Source organism: Balearica regulorum, chromosome 1, assembly GCF_011004875.1.
Source record: "Balearica regulorum gibbericeps isolate bBalReg1 chromosome 1, bBalReg1.pri, whole genome shotgun sequence".
Lineage (NCBI taxonomy): Eukaryota > Metazoa > Chordata > Aves > Gruiformes > Gruidae > Balearica > Balearica regulorum.
This window is the reverse complement of record NC_046184.1, coordinates 108,756,540-108,783,277: the sequence shown is the minus strand read 5'-3', so window position 1 is coordinate 108,783,277 and position 26,738 is coordinate 108,756,540. Positions and strand designations below refer to the sequence as shown.

The following is a 26,738-nucleotide window of genomic DNA, read 5'->3' as shown; positions in this document are numbered from 1 at the left end:
AATGCAAGGACTCAGAGAGATTGCTGCAGTTTTCACTTGTTCTTCAGAGTAGCACATCAGCCCTGGACGAACAATAACTGCACTAAACATACAATGGAATTTAAAATCTTGTGGTTCTGAGGTTTGCGTGCTCCCAGGCCTGGCCTCCGCTCCTTCCTCCTCCTCCTCCTTGATTGGGAAGATGTTTCTCTTTGCAGTAGTAGCTAGAATGAAAAAAGCTTTATGAAGCTGTGTCTCTGGGACCAATCCTGCCCAGCACTTCACTCTGCCCAGCACTTCCTCTTCTGCCCAGCACTTCCTCTTCTGCCCAGTGACCTCAAAGGACTTGCTCCTTGGAGTAAACACAAACTCCTGGAAAAGCAGATTAGACCTTTACTTGCTTCTGAACAGGGCTTGGCTGAATCATTACTGAATATCATTAGTAGAAGAATATTATTTCTGTGACAGTATCTCATACTCGAAAGCTAATTAAAAAATAATACAGCTATTTGAAGGTTCTGGAGGCCTGGGGGTCTGCTGGTTTGAACTGAGGGGAATCACACAACCAGGTACAGAATCCATTGTATGTTATATTCATATCAATAAAGGGTATATCGCAACAAGTGTTGAGGATGGACAGTGCTAGTACATGATGAAACTGTTTCTGTTCTAGTCTTGACTTTACACATTTTTAACTAGCGCTGGTGGAATTGCTCCTTGGGAAACGTAACCAATGGATTGAGCCCTTAAAGCGGTTCACCAGGTATCTGCAAATAGGTCACAGGTGTTATTAATTACTTCATTAGTCACAAGTCCTTGAGCAGTGTGTGCAAACATATTTGACCCTATGACATAATTTTTAACTGGCGGATACAAACAATCACTATTCATTATTCGTGATGCGTTACTGGTCACTTAATTCACAAAACTGTGCTCTTCTCCTGATTGGGTAGCCCAAGCCACGTAGACAAGAAGGCTTTTTCTGTTTGCTGTTTCTCCACAAATGTTTGCAACTGCCGAAGGAATCTACTTACAGTCACAAATGGGACTTTCAATGCAACTGCTCTTGCAAATACTTGTTGCAGGTTGGTTTTTTCCCCACAGAATCTGTGACTGGTGAAGGTGGCTTTGACTTCACACTATGAATACCTGAAGAGCTGCAGAGGGAGCAGAGGATGAGTGGATACCCTCATTAAACCAACATGTGCACACTCACAGAATACACCGATTGTCGCGTGGAATTTACAATTTCAACGTGTGATCTGACCCTGTGACAGGATGCTTACAGGCTTTCTTGCCCAAATGACCTTACCCTTTTCTCCCTGGTGCCTAAGTATAAATTCAGAGAACTCCCCTTCCTTTTTTGTACTGTCAACCTCTCCTCATTCAAATACCTCCTTAAAACTCCTTTCTCTTGGATAGCTTATTGATGATCACTCATATTTTATGGATACAGTGAAAGCTGCCATATCAGAGCACTAAATACAACAACTGAAAGCAACTGCAGAGCAGAAGAATGTCCCTTCATTAAAGCCAGACCAGAGCTGCAATTCAGTGTGCATGTGGATAGAGGGGAAGCAGAGCATCATAGCAGAACGTTGCATAAAAACGACAGATCATACATATATATATATATCTCAGTACAATGTCGAGTACATGACTTACTACTTATCTGTATCCATTTAAAACACATGCCAACTATAACCTCATCTTAATCTTTTGTACTCTGTGGGAACATCTATCAAGACCAATGGAAATAGCATAGTGAAAGTAGTAGAGAGTCCTCTCATTTAGTTTTTTGAGGGTCAAAATACCTGTACTTTTTGAACAATTCTTTCCTACATATAATATACATCCTTGGAATAAGTGAAGAATGTGAAGTCCCATCAGTAAATAGACAAGAAAAAGCACGGTAAAATTCAGCAACTAAATTTGCAACTTCCAATTTCTAGCTAAATGCCTTAACAAAAGAGCCAGCTTTCCTCAATGCCAACCTGCTTCCTACTTTAGCTTGTATATACAAATTCTATGTATTCTCTACATGACAGACCTTAAAAAGGTCCAAATACTGAGGTGGTTTTGTTATTTTTTTTTAAATGTAATAGAATACCCTAAATGTCCATATGAATTATTAAAAAGAAATTAATCATTAGTCCATATTAATTATGAATTATGAAAATATGAGGCCCGTCAGCCTACTGCTCAGAGATGTGCTGGACGCTCTACAGCACGCTCAAAGCCTAGAGGAGATGAGCCAGGGGCTCCAGATGCAACAGGAACCAACGGGGTAACACTGGGAAGATACATCAAAAGAATCCCAGCCACCCCAGCCAATAAGTCAGCCTCATCGGGGGCACAACTGAAATGCCTCTACGCGAATGCACGGAGCATGGGCAATAAACAAGAGGAGCTGGAGATGTGTGTGCAAGGCTATGACACTATTGGCATTACAGAGATGTGGTGGGACAGCTCCTATGACTGGAGTGTTGGGATGGCAGGGTACAGGCTCTTTAGGAAGGACAGGCAGGGCAGGCAAGGAGGGGGCGTTGCCCTCTATGTCAATGACCAGCTGGAGTGCATGGAGCTCCACCTGGGGATGGATAAGGAACCCACCGAGAGCCTATGGGTCAGGATTAAAGGGAGGGCTGGGGCAGGGGACATCATAGCAGGGGTCTGCTATAGGCCACCTGGCCAGCGGGACCGAGCAGATGAAGGCCTCTATAGGCAGATAGGAGCAGCCTCACGCTCACAAGCCCTGGTCCTTGTGGGGGACTTCAACCACCCTGACATCTGCTGGAGGGACAATACAGCTGAGCGCAAGCAATCCAGGAAGTTCCTGGAATGTGTCAATGGCAACTTTCTCCTCCAAGTGATAGAGGAGCCCATGAGGAGAGGTGCCATGCTGGACCTTATTCTCACCAATAAGAAGGGCCTGGTAGGGGATGTCAAGCTCAAGGGCAGCCTTGGCTGCAGTGACCACAAAATGGTGGAGTTCAAGATCCTCAGGGCAGCGAAGAGGGCACGCAGCAAGGTCACTACCCTGGACTTCAGGAGTGCAGACTTTGGCCTCTTCAGGGATCTGCTTGGTAGAATACCATGGGACAAAGCCCTGGAGGGAAGAGGGGCCCAAGATAGCTGGCTAATATTCAGGGGTCACCTCCTCCAAGCTCAGGAGCGATGGGAAGTCAAGCAAAAACACCAAGAGGCCCCCATGGATGAACAAGGAGCTCCTGGGCAAAGTCAAACAAAAAAAGAAAGCCTAGAGAGGGTGGAAGCAAGGGCAGGTAGCCTGGGAAGAATACAGAGAAACTGTCCGAGCAGCCAGGGATCAGGTTAGCAAAGCCAAAGCCCTGACAGAAATTAGTCTGGCCAGGGATGTTAAGGACAACAAGAAAAGTTTCTATAGGTACGTTAGTGATAAAAGGAGGACGAGGGAAAATGCGGGTCCCCTCCAGAATGAAACGGGTGACCTGATACCCAGGATATGGAGAAGGCTGACGTACTCAGCGACTTCTTTGCCTCAGTCTTCACTGGCAAGTGCTTGAGCCACACTGCCCAGGTCACAGAAGGCAGGGACTGGGAGAATGCAGAACCGCCCACTGTAGGAGAAGATCAGGTTCGAGAATATCTAAGGAACCTGAAGGTGCACAAGTCCATGGGACCTGATGAGATGCATCCACGGGTCTTGAGGAAACTGGCGGATGAAGTGGCTGGGCCACTCTCCATCATATTTGAGAAGTCCTGGCAGTCTGGCGAAGTTCCCGCCGACTGGAAGAGGGGGAACATAACCCCTATTTTTAAGAATGGAAAAAAGGAAGACCCAGGGAACTACAGGCCAGTCAGTCTCACCTCTGTGCCTGGCAAGACTATGGAGCAGACCCTCCTGGAGACTATGCCCAGGCACATGGTAAATAAGGAGGTGATTGGTGACAGCCAACATGGCTTCACTAAGGGCAAATAGTGCCTGACAAATTTGGTGGCCTTCTATGATGGGGTTACAGCATTGGTGGATAAGGGAAGGGCAACTGACATCATCTGCCTGGACTTGTGCAAGGCATTTGACACTGTCCCACATGACGTCCTTGTCTCTAAATCGGAGAGACATGGATTCGATGGCTGGACCAGTCGGTGGATAAGGAATTGGCTGGATGGTTGCGCTCAAAGAGTTGTGGTCAATGGCTCAATGTCCAGGTGGAGATCAGTGACGAGTGGCTTTCCTCAGGGGTCAGTACTGGGACTGGCACTGTTCAACATCTTTGTCAATGACAAGGACAGTGGGATCGAGTGCACCCTCAGCAAGTTTGCTGACGACACCAAGCTGTGTGCTGTGGTCGACATGCTGGAGGGAGGGGATGCCATCCAGAGGGACCTTGTCAGGCTGGAGAGGTGGGCCCGTGCGAACTGCATGAAGTTCAACAAGGCCAACTGCAAGGTCCTGCATGTGGGTCGGCGCAATCCCAAGCACGACTATAGGCTGGGTGAGGAATGGATTGACAGCAGCCCTGAGGAGAAGGACTTTGGGGTGTTGATTGATGAGAAGCTCAACATCAGCCAGCAGTGTGTGCCTGCAGCCCAGAAAGCCAACCGTGTCCTGGGCTGCATCAAAAGAGGTGTGACCAGCAGGTCGAGGGAGGTGATCCTGCCCCTCTACTCCGCTCTTGTGAGACCCCACCTGGAGTACTGCGTCCAGCTCTGGGGGCCCGCAGTACAGGAGAGACATCAAGCTGTGGGAGAGAGTCCAGAGGAGGGCCACAAAGCTGATCAGAGGGCTGGAGCACCTCTCCTATGAGGACAGGCTGAGAGAGTTGGATTGTTCAGCCTGGAGAAAAGAAGGCTCTGGGGAGATCTAATTGTGGCTTACCAGTACCTGAAGGGGCCTACAGGAAAGATGGAGAGGGACTGTTTATCAGGGAGTGTAGTGACAGGACAAGGGGTAATGGGTTTAAGCTGAAGGAGGGTAGATTTAGATTAGATGTTAGAAAGAAATTCTTTACTGTTAGAGTGGTGAGGCACTGGAACAGGTTGCCCAGAGAGGTTGCGGAGGCCCCATCCCTGGAGGTTTTTAAGGCCAGGTTGGATAAGGCTTTGGGCAATGTGGTCTAGTGGAGGGTGTCCCTGCCCATGGTAGGGGGGCTGGAACTAGATGATCTTTGAGGTCCCTTCCAACCCAAACCATTCTATGATTCTATGAAATTATTAGAGTGAATAGATTTTTAATATCAGTATATTAGACACTTGATATCACTATATTAACAATTAACTTTGGTACTTCATGAATCATTAAACTGTTTTCTATAAAATAGTGAGATTTACAATGGGTATACCCCAATAAAAGATCAACAAGATAAGGCTGATTCACCTATTTTAAATAATGCACTGATGTCCTGGTTTCAGCTGGGAAAGAGTTAATTTTCTTGCCAGTAGCTGTTATAGTGCTGTGTTTTGGATTTAGGATGAGAATAATATTGATAACACAAGTTGTGGTTGTTGCTAGGCAATGTTTACATAAAGTCAAGGTCTTTTCAGCTTCCCACACCACCCTGCCAGCAAGGAGGCTGGGTGCGCACAAGAAGCGGGAGACACAGCCAGGACAGCTGACCCAAACTGGCCAGAGGGATATTCCATACCATATGACATCATGCTCAGTATATAACTTGGGAGAAGCTGGCCAGGGCTTTAGACTGTGGCTTGGGAACTAGCTGGGCATTCATGGTCTGCAGGTGGTGAGCAATTGTGCTGCACATCACTTGTTTTGTATATTCTTTTATCAATTATATTCTCTTCCTTTTCTGCCCTATTACACTTTCTTTATCTCAACCTATGAGTTTTACTTGTGTTGTCGTCTGTCCCCCCCCCACTCTCTCCCCTATCCCACTGGTGAGGGAGGAGCGAGCGAACAGCTGTGGGCTTGTTCTAGCTGCCTGCTGGGTTAAACCACAACAACTTATAATATTCCGGTAACATTCTCCAAACTTAGCATTAACTGCTCTTTTGTCAGGTAATAAGCTGATAAACAAAACACATCCATTCTGAAGGAACTGAATGTAACCAAAGCACATAGTCAACAGACTTCCCTTTCAACAAGATCTAAAGCACTAAACAAATATACACAGAAACAACAATGCTACGTAACTCCTCTCTTCTTAAAGCACACTTTTTTCCTGTCTCAAGTGTATACAGAAGCAAATTAGAGTTTACACGAAGTGGTTGTGAATTTTCATGAGTTTTAGCAAGCTGATAATTCAGCATGCAACAAAGCCAGAGCTACCTATCTAGGTCATCCTGATCTTAACTGGTGTGGCCAGTCGCTGACTTGTACTGACATGGGTTTGCTAACTGTGCCAGATTATATGCTGTACGTATAACATAAACAATGTGATTGAGGAAGTGGATTTAAAATACTAATTTAAAGTACTAAATTTGAACACAGATCTCTTGAAATGAGATTACAGACTTAGTTAAACCACACTCTCACCTTCCCTCTGGCAAGGGTGTATCTTTGAATATCAAAATCACAGCTATACAAGCTTTTTTATCATTATTATTTAATTAACCAATATAAAATATTTCTCATTGGAGAAATAACATCTGCATTTCTTTGAGTTCTGTCAGTAAAAACACCGTCTAACTTTTGCTTTTAAAGTGGTGCTCATGAAAACAAATTCCTGCATACTATATGGTGCATTTTAAAATACTTATCAAAATTGACACTGATGATATTAGAATTAGATTTTAAGGTTTTTCATTCTTCTATAAACATTCTACTTTACTTTCTGTTTAAAGATAGAAAAAAGATCTTCCTATTAGTCCCCTGCATACAAGGGGGCATTTAGACAAGTGTTCAACAGCAAATACAACAGAATATTTATTTTTCTACTATGTTTTGAGTACATTTAAAACCCAGGATCTTATTTTATTAATTTTAGAAGCCCTTTAAAATACCTAGAGGACAGCCTGTGGTGAAAAGCTGGGGGAAAATTAACACCAATGCATCTGTGAAGATGCCAGTCACCACCGTCCTAGCTTGCACAGTCTCTTCAGCTACTGCAAGCACTGCCAGCCAGCCTGAAGTTGCAAGGGTATAAACCCAGGAAACCCAAAAAAACAAAGCAAGCAAGCAAAATACCAGTACTACTCCCTCCTATTCTTCCTGTCAGCTGCAAGACTGCCCAGGGTGGAAGGAGCAAGGGAGAGCAAATAAGTCTGTTCACGAGCACTTTTATCACTGCCTCTGAAGAGCAGCATCCTCCTATGGCATAAATTGAGTCTCTCTGCTCCAACAGTCTGATTAAAATTGAGTATCTTTATTTCAGTAGCAATGTCCAGTATCTCTAATATAAGGGGCGGCTTCATCTGATATGACTTACTTAGGTCTGGTTTAACAAGTGAGCTTTCAGGGATGGATACTACTAACAACTTTATCTGCTTTTTCATTTTCTCAGATGTCCTTCCCCCTCCTCTGTTGGGGATGGTGAAGCCCTGCACCGTTAATGTATCAATCATATGCTTGCACAGCAAACAACAGCATAAGCTTCTGCTGACATTTACCTGATTTAGCTTGATCTAGCAAAGACAGAGAGGCATGGCTTTTTACACCTGTGCTGACAACTTCCTAGGCCCCCCAGGCACACCTTGATTGTGTTTCCCATGATACTATTCTCCAACTTGGCTAGGTGTTGAATGCCATGAATCCGCTACATATGCTGTTAGATTCGCTCCTTTTCCCTAAACAATTACCTTCTAGAACAATTAACAAAACATGATGCGCTGTTTCTGTCAAGTCACACACTTTCATACTTTACAGGCTCTCCAATACTTCTGTGCCCCAACAGCTAAAGAATCTGAAAATGAAGCTTTACATTTCCAATAACATGGCAGTGTATTTTCCTGGAGGTTTTTGGGGGGATAACATCCCAAAGAAAAAAAAAAAAAAAGAACAAAATCAGAAATCTAGGTTTAGTTCAAGCATCTAATAACTACTTAGTTCAATATATTACATACCTATTTATCCATGAGGATCTGGACCTTGTTGATGACAAAAAAGCTTGAAAGGTTTAATTTGAAGGATACACATCTGGCACATGGTAACTTCCTACTCTCAGAGGCCCTGTGTGATATTTAACTTCTGCTATGCTGACAAAGCAAGACAAGAAATCTGTGAGGGTGTAAGGAATACATCCTCAATAGTCAAGCTTAGTGTTCCCCAGTTCTTAAAATTCTTTCTAAAGTGTAAGGCAGTCCTGCATTTTCTGTGATATATTACATAAAGCATTTTCAAATTAGTTCATTAAATTATCTCAAAATTATCAGCTAAAATCAATATACATTTACAGTGACAGATCTGGGACACAAGGATAAGGATGAACAGCAAATGCCCAGAGCTGGTTTTCTGAAGTATAAAACAGAAGGGCAGGGTAGTTGAGTGCTTATCATCTGAGACAGATGATACAGGAAGAGGTTAGATTACTGAGAAAGTGGGTCCCACAACACCTGATGGTCACCAAGTAGGCAGATGTCGTATCTTCTACGTATAACTCCTACTTAGGTACGGTGGGTGCTCAGCTCATAAGGGGTGACTTGCTGTAGCAAAAATGGTAGAGAATCCTGGTTTCCACATGTAGAGGAATACTACAGTTTCTGATGTAATAAACCTAATGCAGGAGACAGCAAACCCTGGCAAAGAGACTTAGGCTTATCCTCTCCGGATGCTGCTCTAGAGCCAATTTTTGGTTTGTCTCCAGCTGTCTCCTGGGTCAGCAGGCACCATAGCAGCCACTACCAACTGACGGGACCGATTCCTGCTCCCTTGCTGCAGCTCCGCCGGAGGTGAGAAAATCCTGCCAAGCTACAGGAATGCTTATCAGTATATCTGAACGCATGAACCTGGGCAGCTTTATGTGACAAGGCTTTTTAGGGTTACTGACAGGGATCAAATTTTCAATTCATCTTTGGGGACATCTTCAGGAATTTCTTCTAATGAAGTATCTGAAGGAATTTCTGTGATAGCAGAAACTCTATAAACCTATGATTAAGGCAGTAGTGAGTGAAGTTAGTGCAACTAATCAAAATTGGACTCAAAAGGTACTGTAGGAAACAAGATTAGGTGATAAATCACTTTTTATTGCAAATTTTAAAAAGGAAAAGAAAGAAAGGAGGGGAAAAAAAATCAATAAAATGGTCCAGCTAGCTAAAAGCTCAAGCAAACAGGAGTAACAGTCCAAGAAATGGTTGCATCCAAATTGCATAAGTCAAACAAGGGCATAAATCTGAGAAGTTAAAGTAAATAAATGTGAATAAAAGTACGTTAGATTTTTTAAATTAAATCAGAAAATCATGTGTTTAATTCTGAAGGGAACAGTGTGTGCCAGAATATTGAGTTATACATTGCTTTATTGAAGAGTAGGTCAAGATCTTATCAGCTCTATTATGAGGAATGTCAATAAAAGGCTGTGCAATGATAAAATGTTTAATTAAAAATGAACATTGTGCAACATATGAACTCTTTGTATTATACAGAAAAAGGAGTCAAATGTATTAAGTTCTCCAAGTTACAAATTGCACTGAATCATTTTCCCTCCATCAAACATTCTTATCACTGTGAAATCTTGTATAAAAGTAGACTTTTTTATATTGGTTCCTTTACAAATTAGTTTAAGATTATCTGCCTCCAGGGTACTTCAAATACTTTGAAAATCTGGGACAACTGTGATGAGAAGAACATTACGGTCTTGTTTTCTTGGTACTCTTCCAGTTGAATAAGTGGTATGCTTTGGCAAGTTGATTAACAAAGTGAAGACTTAATACTGATTCAGTGTGTTGATCAAAAAGTACCAGGAACTAGCAAGATTAAATATTTTGGCTTATTACTTATATAATATACATGCATACAACATCACTGTCCTAAAGATCTCTTAACAACTCAGTAGAGAAGGTAACAAACTATCACATCAGGAACAATATGGAGACTTAAATGCACCAATAACTACAGTAGACAGACATCATGTTTCCTCCCTGGTGAAAATAATCTTATTCCCCCACCCCCTCTGCAATCCTAACCATCTTAAACAAGAGGAAGTGCCAGTGCAAGTATACTTATCTATGGGGGTAGTGTCTCAGCAAGGGATTTCAAGCTGCAAAATACGGTTTATACATAATTTTAAAGGAACAAAGCAAAATGCTGGGAGCATAAAATGGTAATTAGCACCATAGGACAGCTGGTGAAGGAAAATCCACAATACGCTTAAGGAAAGAGTTTGTGATTGTAGAAACTAGCAATATTAAAGAGCTATTAAGTGATCTAGTCTTTCGTCTCAGAGTTAAGCCTTGTTTCTTGCAGTCCATTTTATAGCCTTCAACAAGCAGAATAGTTTTATATTACATCTTACCTGTAGGATTGCCAGTCCATCCTTTGGGAAATTATTCTGAAGTCCTTTCTCTCTTTTTATCAGATAGCATTTCCTGACAGTCAGTCTGTAATTACTCCTAACAATACTGTCATATTTAAGGATAGAAAAATATAGGTATAGAAACATTTTTCTTTGAGCATAGGATCCCCCAAATCAAGTACAAATAAACTTCAATAGGAAAGAATTATTACCTAAGAAGCAGATTTGGTTGGAATATTGAAAACTAAGACCTCAGAGGAGGTCTGGTTAGAGGCATGAATAGAACAAATTCTTCACCAGGAGCCAGCAGAGATTCCCAGGGTCATGGCCTAGCTGAAGTTAAGAGAAAAACTCCTACTGATTTCAATGGGGATGGGATATCATCCCCATATTTTATTCATAGCATATCATCACAAATGGAAACTACAAATGTAGCATCATCAAGTGAGGTTCCTATAATTCATAATGTTTTCTTCCACTGTAATAGCCAAGACCTCTCCCTGAACTCCAAGGGAGGCAAATTAGTTCCACATGTCAGATACCAACCATAATATTTTCCCTTGCACTTGGTACACAATGAGGGGATGCAGTACAGCATACAGTAATTAATACATTTCTTTTTGTGAAATAATGCATGACAAAACAACTCAGAAAAGATGTTGCTCACTTGAAAGTGGTGAGTTGCTAGCCCATGAAGAGTAGAAGTAGGAAGAGCAATCAAAAGCAAATAAGATAAATTAAGCTTCCCTACTGTCTTACATCTTCCTACTGGTTGCCTTACTTGCTTCATTTCAACCCTGCTTTCCTTGCAGGTCTCTAGGTACCTCCACTTACAACATTACCTCTGAATCTGGGATTAGAGTCTGTCACAATCCAAACTGAATCAGGTCAGGTTGTATAGTTCCCTGCAACAGAAATCTAATATATAGGATAGGACTGCTAAGCATAGGCAACTAGTGCATTTTGCATACCCTACAGTATCCTGCCAAGGGCTCAGCTGCCATTCCAGACGGTTGTGGGTCTATTGCAGGTTTTGTGTCATATTTACCAGTCCCACGGTTAAGTAACAAACTCTCACCTCAATATGTTTTACCAGTGAGAAAACAGTAAACTGGAATCAATGCCTTTCAGCAGTATCTATTCATTGCACTGCACTTTGTCCAGAGATTATGTGCATAAATAATATGCAAATGTTTCTCAAAATCACTCTCATTAAACCATTCTATTAGGAAATAACCTCAGCTACAGAAAACTAATTAAGATGTGTTATTTCTGAGAACATGTGCATAGGGACTACAGAGTATACTTGTAGTCACAGGTAACAGTCACAACATCCCAAGAATGCTTTGGGACAAAACTGTGAGACTAATGAAAGCTCATAGAACATTGGAGCCCAGTATAACACCTGGATGCATTAATAGCCCTGCTCAGTAGATACCAACACAGAGGAAGCCTCCACAAACAATGACAAGTCAAGGTGAAGTGAAACATGGATCCAGCACAATACTCTATTTTCACAACTGCCCCCCTCCATTGTCATACTTCTACAATTACCCTATAGCACTTCTTCAGGGTTTGCTAATGAAAGGGTCCTCTCCAAGCAAAAGTCTCTTTCCCAGTTTCCTCAGTTCTAAGCTTTTCATATATGTTCTTTTTTGTTTTCTTATCTCAAATTTCTCTAACCCATACTTTTGCAGCACCTTATTGAAGAAAGACCATATGCATTTGATTCTTCTGCTGCTACTTCAATAGTCTTTAAAACTACAAGCAATTAATGTTGTTCATTACAGAAATCATTGATATTATAGACACTATTTTTTCTCACAACCAATGATAGGAATTAAAATATATCCTTTGATTTCCTAGTTTCTGTTGCTGATCATGAATGGTGGTTTTTGCCACAGTGCAATGGTGATACCTTGAAAATACTTTCTGCTGATAATTTTAGAGGTACAACCAAGTAATAGAGCAATAGCTGTGAGATCGGTAACATTTCTCCAAAACTTAGAAGACTTAAGATACCTGTTTGACTTCATTTATATTCAATAGAAAAGTAATTAGGAAGAACTTCATCAAGCCATGTTCTTGTAGAAAAGAAAGAAACCTACCTTATTCCAAGGGACCTCTTCTATTTGCCAGTACTACTCCGTGCTGCATGTGGCATCAGCAGAGGAATGGGGCATCACACCAGACAAAAGCTGACATCTACAGAAAATGTTACTTTCCAGGCCTGTAACATAAAGACAATGAACAGTTCTTTCAGAAACAATGACTCTGTAAAAACATTGCCCTGTGTAATTCCAAGATTATTGTTGTTCAATTCATCTCTATCAAGTCTGATGTTTTTCAAAGGAAAAAAAAAAAAGAAAAAAAAGAAAAGAAAAAAGACTTCACCACTCCTCACCCTGGCAAACTCAACTTGACATCAAGTTCAAGCTATGTTTTTATGGGTTATGCATCATCATCATCAGTAAACTTGATCCAGCTTATAGATATCATAAAGCACCTTTCTTTGAAAAACTGATTTTTGCCATTTAGAAGTAAAGACACTATTACTTTGGTTTATGAGCTTTCTTGTACTTGCCAAGTATCCAGTATACAATAGAACTTTGAATACCATGGTAATTTTCAAAATATGCAGTAATTGTAGAAGTGTGAAGATAAGCATTGTAGAATTAGACATAAGTGAACTAAAGAGGTCTATCTATATCAAATTGAAGGTCATATTATTGGAATGTCATTAATTTTTTTGATAATGCATTAACCAAAGTGGAAACTGCCTTCTACTAAATTCACATGGACTTGTACACAATCAGTATCAACACACGCAGAAAGGGGAAGTGGAGAAGGAGGACTTGATTATTAAAGAACAACCTTTTTCCTCATAATTGATGTATCCAAGAATTAAAAAATTATTTTTCCAAGGCAAATTTCTTTTTTGATTGAAAGTAATACATGTTTTAGGTACACAAAAATACAAAGCAATTGATCCCAATATAGTATATATCCCCTTCATTAACCTCAAGTGTTGAATTATGTCTATGTGTTTGTCATGTCTGGGTATCTACTTATATGGATACATATATGATTACAAGACTAAACCTCAGGAGACCCATGGGTTCAAAATGTCAGCCATGCATATACTGTAGATGAGTAGGTCCAAAGAAGAAAACAAGCCTGGCATACTTCTAATTGGTTTTCTTTATTAGCATACCCAGAAATCCCCACAGGCAATGCCACACACAGGTAAAATTATTTGGTTTCAACTACTTTTTGCATAACTTTGTTAACCCTTGAAATACAGATTTTAATGCAGTCAGGCATTGGCATTGTTGGTTTTGTTATGCAGTTGATGGAATAAATTGAAATTTCAGTCCCTCAGTTGGTAGCCATTCAATACAAAACTCAATAGTTGTACCACAGTATGACATTCTCTTTCACTTTACATAGTTTCAACCTGGTAAGAAAAGGGTATATAACTACGTACCATAAAAACACATACTGAGTATCTCTACAACTACTTTGCATAACATGCTGTCCCTATTCACTTTCACAGTGATAGTAACAGGCATAGGAGAATAACCCGAAACATGAAACAGCTTTCAGGGGATAAGCATTTACACAAAATACTTGATACAAATTCATCTTTGTCAAGGAATTCTGGTCACATCCACTTTAAATATGCTGAAACAGGGTCCCACCAGCACTCTCTACTTCATAGGTGAGCAAACTTGGCATTTAATATATAAATGATGAAGACAAAATCTCAAAGTTCATAGAATAAGAAATTATAAGGTATGGTCAACATTATAAAGTGTAAATAGTCCCCCCAATAAGGGACTATTGCACACCTATCTCAAATCAACATCTTGTGGAGAGTCAGAAGTAGAGACACAATGGAAATCAAAATTTTTGTTCCTAAAGCGAAACAATTCCAAACTCTGAGAGACAACAGAGCTCATGGGAGGAGAAAAAATACCAAAACAAAATCTTATGACACTGAGAAATTATATGCTAAATGCTATCACAGTTCTTCTCTTGGACAGGGAATGAGAATAACCTCTTATTTAAGGTAAGTGTAGTAGGAACAAAGTACCATGAAATATCAATGTCCTGCTGCCTTCCACATTAAGGTAAAAGAGTAAAACATAAACAGTTAAATAAAATCTTCAAGCCTTGCCTAAGAATTCTATGAATTGAACCATTTTCTAAAGGAAAGATGCAGCAATAATTTTCTGCTCACAGCCAAGCCCTAACTTCAAACAACTAGTGACCCAGTCCTGTATTATTTCTTCTCTTTGAGAAGTGAAACCTGAACACCACACTCTCAGGGCTGCCAACCACCAGAGCAGCACCTGAGGAACTAGGGGCTGCTCTGCTTCAACTCCTCCTTTCTGTTCTTTATTTTCAAATAAATACCAATTTCATTCTCTGACCAAGAACTAGACGGCTAAAGTACTATTCTTGATCTTCAGAAGCTCTGTATTTGATTTGAAAAGATGCAGTTAGTCCCTAAATCTGTGAACATTTTTAGAATGGAACTCACAAATAGAATTCTGAGGTTTTCAAGCATTTGAAAATATTTCCTAGATGTGCTGATTTGCCCTGAGAAAGGTCACTTCTCTCATGTCATTCAGTCAGAAGCAGAAGGGCTAGGATTCCTTCCTAAAGGTGTTTGAGCCCATGTGACAACTGGAAAAATAATAAACAAACTATATGTGGCATAATTTCTAGATTATATACTTGATTCTATACCTACCACAGTCTAATGAAACAAAAAAAAAATATTGACTCCCAGGACTGTGCCTGAACAGCGGGGGTTTTTCCCTTCTCATAAAGGACTGATAACTAATGTTCCTAATCTGGTGAGGATATTAACTAGCTAAATACATTTATTACCCCTTCAGCCTTTGTATTTACTGTATTATACTTATAGAATGGTTTATTGTTATAATTACCATGCTTTAAAAATTAGAACAATATCAAAGACAGAGGTGTTTCTTTTGCTAAGCAGAAATTAAGTGGGAGATTCACAAATGAAAAAAAAGGCTGGAAAGCTCTTTCTGTAAACTTTGGGTATATTTCCCTTTTGAAAATGTCCTCAGCAATTGCCATTTGTTGACATTCAGTTTCATGACAGCAGATTATTGCAGAAAATAAAGTTTTAAAATTAATTTGAAATTAATTTTGCACCAGCCACAGTTCTGGCACAGAGCATTTATCACCCTAACAAATGTGTCCTAGAATTAATCTTCATACTGTACAAGGCTTTCCTAGTAGCTTCACACCAGCGCAGATCACAGGGAATTATCGGATTTATTATCCTTTTATTGATCTTCCTGAGGCATTTGGATGGATTGATTCTGATATGCTACTCCTTAGACATATTAGATAGATTACTTAACAAATTTCAGAGCAGCTGACCATGACCAGGTCAATATCTCATAGGAAGTTCTTGCTCACATATACCCATCACTTGCCAGGAGCATGTCTGTCTTCTGATCTACGGCTGTCTTCTTGTGATATACAAAAGAGACTACAAACAGAGGAAGTTAAAGCACCCTAATTTTGTCTTTTGAATTTCAACTATATCTGCGGCTTAATAACATGCTGCTTTGCATAAATACTTTGAAAGAGCTCCATTATTCTACTGTTATCTAACTATCAAAAGGAAATGTGTCTTCAGAGATGAATCACTCTTATATCACCACTTTTTGCTTTTAAAAATGCCAACTTTGACAAAATGGACAGCCTTCTGTAGCATGTTTTAGTTTGAACTGTGGAGTGGAACAAAAGGAAGAAAGGGCATTTAGCAACTTTTTAAGCAGCTACATGATAGAATCTAGCAAGGGAATGTGTGGTTTACCACAGCTGATTCAAAGCCTAATTCAACCATTCCCTAACCATGCTAAATACATCCCATGTTTCTGAAGTGGAGAAAACCGCCCTCCCTGCAGATCTCATCCTACTGCCCGGTAATAATGGGTTCCTCCTAATTTACCATTAGTCAGGAGCCTTTATACCCTACAGAGACCAAGGCTATGTCCAGCCTAGGACTATACATTTCTAAACCTGGAGTTGAGTTTGACCCTCAACTCGCCTCCCACCCAATCTGCTGGAGCCACCCAGCACAAACATCCTGCAATCTCAGGTCTCCTCCTGGCATAGCAGGCTGGGCTAACTCACTCCTGTCACTCGGACTCACGGGAGGCCAAGCTGGAGCTGGGAGGCCGCTGTACAGCAAGTGGTAGCCACTAGCTCAAACGCTCCCAAGTCCAGGGATGGAAGAGATTGTGTCAGTCCAGGGAAAAGGAAGCAGACAACTCCTCCTCCTCCTCTTTCTTTCTGTCCTTCAGCTCTGCCCTAAGTAAAGGCAGGGAGGGAGGCAGGGAGAGAGAGAGGAAAGAAGACAATACAAAAGTCCTTGGCATGCTTATCAGAGCACCGTCTCAAGTTTGGCAATAGGGAATACTAAGGACAGGACTTAATCCCACTTCTCTTATGTTTTATTCAGAACTGTAGGAGGGCACTTTCATCAAGGTGACGATGCCTGTAGAGAGACACCTCTCCTGAGGGTACATTCCAGCAGCGTTTCCTTCCAGTTTATCTTTTTTCCTTCAAAAGTCATGCCTACCATGGAAGAGGAAAGGCAATGCTGTTGGCTAGTTCCTCCAACTCTTTTTTCTTATTTTAAATACAGAAATATCATTATTAGACCAGTTGCTCAGACCATATGGAAGTTGAGCCATTTCTTTTCTGCGCATGAAAAGGTCAATACACAGAAGCCTACTGCCAGGCTACAGGTGATTCTGGCAACATCTTGGTACTGAGGACCTGATGTCCATGCTATGAGCATTTGAACTCCAGTTTGCTTCCGTGGTTTGAATGCCCAACTGGAGAACATCTCCCATCTTAGCTTCATCTGAAATATAACTGGTTCACGTGCTTCAAGACCTGATGCACAATAAATAGAGATTATTTTTTTCTGCAAGTCTGTTTCACATGCATCCATATGAACTGCTTCTGAAGTTAATGGAAACTATAACCTAGAAGCAGTATGAGCCAAGGAGTTGAGATGAGTAGTGAATTATTGATCAGACGATACTAAAACAGAAGGTAACAAGTATAGTCACAAAAGCTTATTCACTGAAAACATTTCCCCCAGAAAATTTAGACTGGTTAACTTAAAATCATAAGAATAAACTCAAGAGTAACTGACTAACTGACTAGTAAGTTAGTCTGAATATTTTCCAGAGCAATTCAAGATCACAGCCCAAAGACAAATTTCTGTATCTGGAGACAGACAGAGATGGCAAGTACTTTTTTTTTCTGTTGGCATTACGAATAGAAAAAAATAAAAGTGCTTTTCAGTAAAGAAAACAGTCTTCACACCACAAATCTTTCCCAGTACAGAACAGTTCTCTTACTTAAATTATGCAACTAACAAAAAGGAAAAGGTTATGCAATCTTTGAGAACACATGGGGTTTTTTCACAGCATTAGATGAACCCTAAAGGTGAACAAGAAGAAAATTGAAACTGAATTTACTCATTATGAGGTATTTAAATGTCCCTCTAGAAAGTCTTCTAAGAATTCAAAGTTTAACTGAGGATGTTTCATTTCTCCTTTTCCAGATCCATACATTTCTGAAGGACTAAAAATTTAGAAGCCACAGTTCACTGCTTTCAGTAGTAAAGGAACACTTGATCCAACCCATGTGTGCTGAGATTTTCAAGGAAGCCTGAGGTAATAAAATGTTCACATCATTACTTTTAAATGCAATGGGAGTCAGACTTCTAACTCCTTAAGGCCTGTTGCAAATGACATCTGTAACTTCCAATATCCTGACACCAAAGAAATTAAAATTTTGAAAAACCTTCTGTGAACTAGTAACTATTGATTATTTAATGGCTGATTAAAATTTCTCACTAACTGACTCCAGAATTTCACAGCAGGAACATTAGCACTCATATTTCTATTTTTCATAAATGTCGATTCTGTCTGACATTGTGTGTTATTCAACATGAAAGATATCTGGAAAATAATCCTGCAGAGAAGTAGGCTATGGCATAAAAGCTATCCACTGAATGCTACCAACAATGAAGCAGCAAGAAATTAAGCTAAACAAGAGAATGTATGAGACTTTCATAAGAACATATTTTATACCATAGAACTTCTTCATTTTCAGAACAGAAAACAAAGTTGGAGATTCAGATTCGCATCCCTGTTCTGTTCACGCACAGCAAGAGGCATTCGGGATTCTAGTCCACCAGCTATTCCAGGATGGGTTCTCCTATTCCTATGTGCTACACCCTCTATCCATGTGCTGCACCAAAAGGCATGAAAAGTCATGTTTCTGTTGCTATGAAATGCAAAAGCAAAATTAAACATCACAAAAATATTTTACAAAACTAAATTCTTGGCTTTCAGCTAGCTCTAGGGGTTAGGATGTGACCTGCAATCACAAAAGTAGCTAAAGTCTAATACTTGCCTGCACCGTTCCACAGATCAAGTCCAATGCCAGCTCCTCTCCAGCCCATGGCAGGAGTAGCCCATCCTTGACTCTTTATTTACAGGGACAGATAGCAAAAGGCAATTTTATCAAAACTTCCAAGAAGCTTTTAGCCAGCTGTAATCCTTTTTTACCATTCATAAAATCTGAAGACTGCACTTTCTGGTTGGGAAGGTTTTGTGGTCATATGGGATTATGCAGGAAGAGTTGTGGGGTGCACAGACCTCACTGGGAAGTTGCATGTGGTTCTTCAGTTGATACTTTCAAGCGTTGGGAACATCTACTGTGTATGAGGCTTGGGGATTTCTCTGTATAAGCATTAGAAGTGGAGAAAGAGTGTGTATTTGGTCTAATAACTAAAAAAATGTAATAGCAAAGAAATTCTAGTATTTCAATGCAGAAATAAAGAACAGCATTACTTGTGTGCATGCCAGGTCAACTTTATTCTTGTTTTAAACATGGAGAAATGAGGGCACTGGGAAACTGCTACTTTCCATCAGTAAAAGAGTAGGTGTTAACTAAATCCAAGATTCCTAACTAATGTGTATCCTCCCTACAACTGCATTCATTGCCTTTACTTTCTCTGCACATTGTTTTTGTCCTTCAAAAATCTCTCTTGCACATGAGAACTGAAACCCTGGTCAAACAAGACACAAGCAGAAAAACTGAAAAGGTCTTAAGAGGCCACATATAATATATTCAAGCATGAAATGCCCCAAGTTTATAGAGCAAAGTAAACATTTTACAATATTTGTAATCAACATAGGGAGTCTTTTATCGTTTTGCAGAAATCTACGCCAAGAAAAAATTGCAGCGCTCTTATTTTTTAATGACGCAGCATGCTGTTAATTTGGGTATAATGCCAAAAAGCTCCGTAGTGATATTCAGGAAAGAGTTGTCTAGAAACCCCTCAATGTCTTAGATAAAATTGAATCTGAATGGCTAAACCAATTTGAAAACAAATCAATTTAAAACTAATTTTATCCACCACATGCAGTTTTTTAACAAAACATCTTTCACTACAATAGAGATACCAGCAACATCCTTTAACCCAATACATTTCTTCTGTTCCTGATGTTGCATACGAAACATGAACACCTTTCTGGTACTACTCAGACTACAGAGAAAACGAATGCCTGAATCCTTCCTCTTTTGTTGTCTCATTTCCATCATTAAAAAACAAGTCCACCTCATGGCTAGGCAAATGCCTTGGAGTTTCTCCTGCTCTGATTTCTTGCCTATTCATCAAAACCATCCTCTCTCCCACCTGCAGTTTTAAGGTCACACCGAGGCTCTGCACACAGAGTCTCTTCCTTTCCTGCCTAAACAGGTCAAGACTGCTTTGAAATCTCACCAAAAAGACCTGTATTCTCTTGCATTTTGTATCCAGATGCTGCAGATACGGGGTGGGAAGAGGGAGACAAGAGAGTTGCTGAAAGTGGCTGAAGGTAGCTGAGAGGTAGCCCGGGAGGGAGACACACTCATCTCCTTTCATGCAAAAGATGTTTTTTACTCTGCGTCCCAGAACAGCTTCCTAGACAGCTTTACACTTCTTCCTACTACCCCAGCCAACGACCGAGCACACGCTCGCATGCCCAGCACTCTAATATTGTGGTATAGGGAAATACTATTCCCCAGCTGGAAGGCTGCGTAGCTCAAAATCTGAGCTTTGCCATTAAAAAAGGCAGCTAGGCTGCCCATCGCTAAGCAAAATTGTTCAATGCAGACTGGTTCCTTAGGCATTAATTGTAATGGAAAACAGAATTATAGTCTGATTTTAACAGCTTTTTAACCTAGCAGTTGGCACGTTTATACATACAGACATACATATATGCTTTATTGAAGTAATGTCTCACTTGTCATTATTTTTAAAAGTTATCACCCTCCATCATATACATGCTGTGTACATATAGCTGTTACTCTTGTTCTATTCTGTTAAGTTAATGATAAGCCTAAGAAAAAAATTCACTCCACTCCAGGCAGCCTCCGGACGTCAGCACAGCACACTCCGTGCAGGTACTGCATTGACCACCTCATGCATCGCACAGAGATGGGATCGGTACCTCTTTTCGAGGAAGAAGTGAAAGGTCAAAACCTCTCAGAGCCCGTCATACACCGTACTAGATTAAACTGCTGCCATCTTCCACTCACATCAAGAAAACAAACATGACTGGATAAAGTAAAGCACAGTACATTTGTGGCAGGATGGAGACCCCTCAAAGTATTTGTACGACTCTAATAACTAAGTATCAAAATAAGAACATGCAGTAGTAAGAGATGTAAGGGACAAAAGGCTGAAAATTAGGTTCTTCTGTCTTCCATAAAAATGTGTGAATAATTAGCCACCTCAGTTCCAGTCTCCATCTCTAAATTTGCACAGGAAACAATCTTGAAAAAAGCATCAAAAAATAAAGCAAATAAATTGTATTGGTTGACAAAGCAAGGAGTCTTTTTTTTAAAATCAATCCCTATTAGCTCCTAAAAAAGAGTATGTTGTTTCTTCCGTGGTACTTTAAAAAAAAAAAACCCTACCAGACACCTACCAATTATGACAGCAATATTATTGAGCACTCATTCTATGTTTTAGAGATTTAATGAACAAATGGCATGCTCCTTGCTTTATATAGTTAAGTTTAACCAAATCATATACTCTTGATTTTTCTAATTCATGATCTTGCTTGATCTTGCTGATTCATGGGCAGTACCTTAAAAGAATCAAATTATTCCTGTAAACAGAAATAAACACGTATTCAACTGTTTCCCAGCAGAAAGCCAACATTGGTAGTATCTCTGTACAGTACCTAGCACGTTTTTGCTATGTTGATCTAACTAATGAGATAAATAAAGTTTTGGGGGTTTGTTTTTGGGTTGGGTTTTTTGGTTGGTTGGTTTTTTGGTTTTTGTTTTTTAATGTGTAAGTCCTTAGCAATGTGTACAGCATTCCTTCCTTCCCCCTAGATGCCATTGTAGACAAGTTCACGTGAACACAGACAGCAAATTACTTCACGCTAGTTATGACTTCAGAGTAGTTATGATCTGGCCCTGAACATTAATGTGAAGCAATATGAAGTTTCCTGTTACACTTTTTATTGCTTTTGAGTCTAGCCTGAAACTTCACCTTAACCTTCTGAGTACTGCATTATTCACATCCTTGGGTTTTTTTGCGTTGACATCAGGATAGCAGACAGGTAAAGAAAACAATGATTCAGTATTTTAGAAAACCTGAAACAATACAATCTTTTGTCCTCTCTACTCACCCTTTTATAATTATACTTAAATTAGTTCTTATCAAAACAAATCACTACTCAATTACAGTGCTTTCAAATCAAGGAGGAAAAAAAGGCATCTGAAGAAATGCACAAATATTTTTGTCTAAGTTTCAAAAGGAAGCATAGAATCAGGTTGTTCTTTCATTTATTTAGAAGTTGCTTCAAAATGCACTTTCTGTTTTCTCATTAACTTTTAAAGCATCTTAAAATCACTTGGGGGAAAAAAAGGAAAGAAAATAATAATAATAAAAATAAACCCCAAACAAACAAAACACAAACCCCCAAGATAATAAGCTTAGTTTCCTTTTCAGAAATTGAGCAAAAATTGTTCTATTGTGTAGTTCATCCCTTCCTGCCTTTATTTCTTTGTCCTGTAAGGATTTTCTGTCTCTTTACAGGGGAGGGAAAATATTAGCCTGTCCTTGAATTTCTGAAGCAAAAACAAAATCGTATCTTTATTATAAAATCTTAGAGAATTGTTCAATAGCCACAAAGTGCTACAAAAGGAACATATTTCCTGTTACACGACCAAGAATTTAAAGTAATTTCCATTAATATTATAAAGAACATTTTTTGATCCATTCCTACTACATCCTTGTAGAAAAGTCCAATGGGACTGAAGAAGTCCTTCAGGATATTAATCATAATTTTTAATTTTACAATTACAAAGACATTTAATTTGACCTGAAAGTTCAGCATTAAGTTTCCAAACTGGATTGAAAAATATAAGGTTTCTCACTGAAGTGAAATGCAATTTTTCCATTAAATAAAAATGGAACTATAAATGCTACATATATTTATATATTCATTAAAGAAAAAAACCCAAACTACTTTATTCTATGTATTTAGCTGATTTTATATTTTAACAATAAAGATAGGTTAAAACAGATTGTCTTTTTAATAGGTTTGTATCATTTTCACAGAAGGAAGATGCTGATGGAAGCCTTAAGTTATTATTTCAGTTTATTCTGCCAATTGAACACCTGCTTGTATAGAAATTATTTTAAACAGATGTTTTACTCAAATGTTTTAAAGAATTCAGAAAGTAGATTTGAGGAATTTTAGAGACATTATTACTGTTATTAGAACACATTTATGTATATAATACATTGGAAAATAATATAAAAAGAATTAGAAATAGTTTCATAAACCATTTCACATACATCTGTCAAATTTTACGAGAGCTGTGTGGAGCTAGGAGAGATTTCATATCCACCCCCCTCTCTCAAAAAATGATGACATTTTAGGGATTGCCAACAGTGGTAAATTTAAATCCAAATGCTCCCATTTATCTTGATAAAGAAAATGAGTCAATAACCTAATTTACATATAACAAACTATATTCAAAATGCAAATGTTTTAGCACCTAGCTACCAGACAGTCATTAATAGCAACATCCAGCAAATTCCTAGAACTGTATCTACATCAACGCCTAACTACCTGAGCCTTAACTTTACTTCCACGTCTCAGTGGGATTACTCCAAGAGTGAAGTTTCTCCCTGTGTTAGCATCTGTTAAATTAGATCCATAATTACAGCTGGCAGTTGGAAAACTGAAGCAAAAATGAATTAGCATTTCAAATATTTCAGTATATATACTATTCCCATGTCACCAATTACAGTCCCATCTGTAGAAAATTGTACAAAAAATACTCATATTTTAATAGCTTTCCCTTTCATCTCTAAATACTTTGCTCACATAGAAAAATGAATTAAAAGCTGGTTCTTCCCCACCAACCACCCTATTGAATGGTCAGCATTGCTATCATAAGCAACAATGCGTTGATGTAATCCAGACTACTTCCTAATGTCAGAGCAAATTCATTTCAGCAGTACAGTTTTCATTAGTTTTGAGTTGTCGACCATGTTAACCATTATGATTTTTTTCATGCATAGATAAAATAAATATTATGATATGCTATTGGATAGAAGTAAACAGGAAGGTAAGTGATCCTAAAAGATGAGCTTTTTCTACGAACTTGGGCATATTCTCAGAGGTTTTTCCTCTTGCTTTTTTTCCCTCCTTCTTTTTTTAATCTCCTGCTTCCGTGGTAATACTAATTCACTACAGCATTTCTAAAACTCAAAATAATAAAATTTTCAAATAATGCATATGCTGCTAGTAAAGAAAGCTGGAGCAGCCTCGGTTTATTTTTAACAAGAAAACTTATCTTGAGGGCAAAAAGCAGCCCAAAAGTATATGCCATTTAATATTTTACAGAATACATTTCTACAGAATATAGTCTGTGTTTCTGAAGAATAAATCTCTCACTTGTGTCTTGTCAAAGAGCCTGAGAAAATGATAGTAGTTCAAACCAAGGCAGCCTAGATAATCACTTTATTCAGCTAAATGGAAAAATCATAATACTATACACGTGGTTATATTTATGTGTTAGTTTCCAGACACACATGCTAATATTATCAGAAATGCAAAGAGCTTTAGTATAACAGGTAAATTTTACAAGTTATCATAGAACAACTTTTACCTGTGGGAAAGTAAAGAAAAAATTGTGAGTTGAGCAAGCCAAGCAAAAATAAAAAAGGTCATTTTATCTGTTTTAAGAACATCCTGAGTCCAACTAATTTACTGCTTCTCTATACAACTGTAAGGAATGAGAAACTGTCAAACTATCCGACAATTTTAAGTAATTCAAGAAAAATAGAATGCAAACTCTGTCATCAGAATAAAAATAGATACATGAAAACAAAGAATCATACAGCATCTTTATCGTAGAACTCTCCTGTTAAATTTGAACTAAAATAATTTGATTTCATTAAACCCGATACCTTTAAGTTCTGAACAAAAGTAAATAATTTACAAACACACCCAGGAAGTGTTCTTCAAAAGCAGGCAGTTCAGTGACGTTTCAGAGATGCTGAAGTTTGAGAAAAATATTACTGTCATGAATGAAGAAACAACAAACAATACCTCAATCTGTGTCACATTTCAAGGCTTTATTTTACATTATTAATTTACAATTTAATGATGTATATGAAATAGATAGATGTTGATTCTGCAAGTGCTTGCTCCCAGGAGTCCCACCAGCTTGAACAAATTTTCTCATATAAACAGGACTATCTACAAGTACAGTCATTTGAAGAACCAGACACCCACCTCCTCCCACCAAATATTTATGAAATATATTAAAACAGCAGAGAAGCCTTGACTGGGTATAACACTTCTGTTACGACACAGTATGTTTACTCTACAGCATTGTACTTAAAAGCCTACGTCATTGTAAAGCTCTATTATAAATTTCTATGGAAAAATATTTCTCAAATCCTGTGAACTATAATAAAAGCCCAAATACTGGAGCACAGACACGGCTATAAATTATGCTGTTCGTGCCAGAAATCTGTGCAATAACATCAGCTTATAATACTTATTATGAGGCTGAACATTTGTCATGTGAATAAACTTAATCACAGCTAGTCTCTTCACGACTTGGAGAATCTGGGGGTTTTGTATTATAAAATCGTAAACTTTTATACAAGATTTTGTAGGTAACCGATGACCTAGCTTTTGGGGATGAATACTCATAAAAGTAAGCATTTGTACATTTCAAATACCAACTAAAACAATTTTGTATTAGGGATCCACGCATGTGAAACCATTGGCAAATCAGCGTTCATCTGAAATACTGTGTTTCCATGTATGAAATGGTTATGGGGAACAGGCAAACACGCTGTAAAGAGTTACACAGATCCCAATGCTTCCTCCCTCTCCTTCAGAGCTTAAAACAGAACGCTGTCAAACGTGGAGCGTATCAGCGAGAGCATTTAAAAAAAAAAAAAAAAAAAAGCAAAGGAAAATAAGCAGTCACCAGACAGGCAAAGCGGTAAAATCTAATAGCTTATTCACTCGACGACACAGACCATTCTGTGGGAGAAGGAATACTTTTCTTTAACAACCTGGTATTCCTTTAACGGAGACAAACGCTGCATGAGAAGCGACATAAAGGGAAGACAGACCAGATGACCATTTCTCTCCTCACAGAAGAAAAACCCCAAACAAAACCGAGCCCCCAAACCATTATGATGTGAAACAGAAAAGATCTTCTTGAAACGCAAAGTCAACAGAGGGACAAGCAGGTGTTTGCATTCTCTGCAGTTTTACTCATGAGTTTCATTGTGTGCCACACAGAAAGAAAAACAGTTTCATTTGTAGATCTTACAGGGAAACAAAGAATTTCAACAAGGAGTCGCGATAAACATCTTACACTGTTAAACATCTTCACCAGGAGAGAGAGAAAAATCTCCTCCCGTTGCAAGCAACCGTGGACATCTTTTGTTCCCTGATAAATATTTGCCTTTGTCTTTTGTGATAAGGTCTGCTGCCTTCGCTTCACACAAAAAGGGCCCGGTTGTTTCTGTATCGAAAACATTTAATTAAGATCATTTCCGATTTTCCAGCCCCCCCCCCCCCCCCCCCCCCCCCCCCCCCGTGCGCTGAGGAAAAAGGCGAGCGATGGGGGAGAAAACCCGGCACCCGACGGCTGCGAGGAGGGGGCCCACAGTCACCCCGCGGCTGCCGGGCCGGGAAGCGCGGCCCCGCCGGCGGGCAGGGCGGGGGGACGGGCCTCTCCCGCGGGGGG

At 39.3% G+C, this 26,738-nt stretch overlaps 1 long non-coding RNA gene across 2 annotated transcripts in view; it reads right to left on the bottom strand.

Annotated features, from left to right (window-relative positions):
• LOC142604294 (uncharacterized) overlaps positions 1 to 26,738 on the bottom strand; it is a 234,523-nt gene that overhangs the window by 171,877 nt on the left and 35,908 nt on the right. For both annotated transcript variants that reach the window (XR_012838169.1, XR_012838166.1), the window contains exon 2: positions 12,473 to 12,594. This is a non-coding gene — a long non-coding RNA (uncharacterized LOC142604294). The remainder of the gene's footprint in view (positions 1 to 12,472; positions 12,595 to 26,738) is intronic.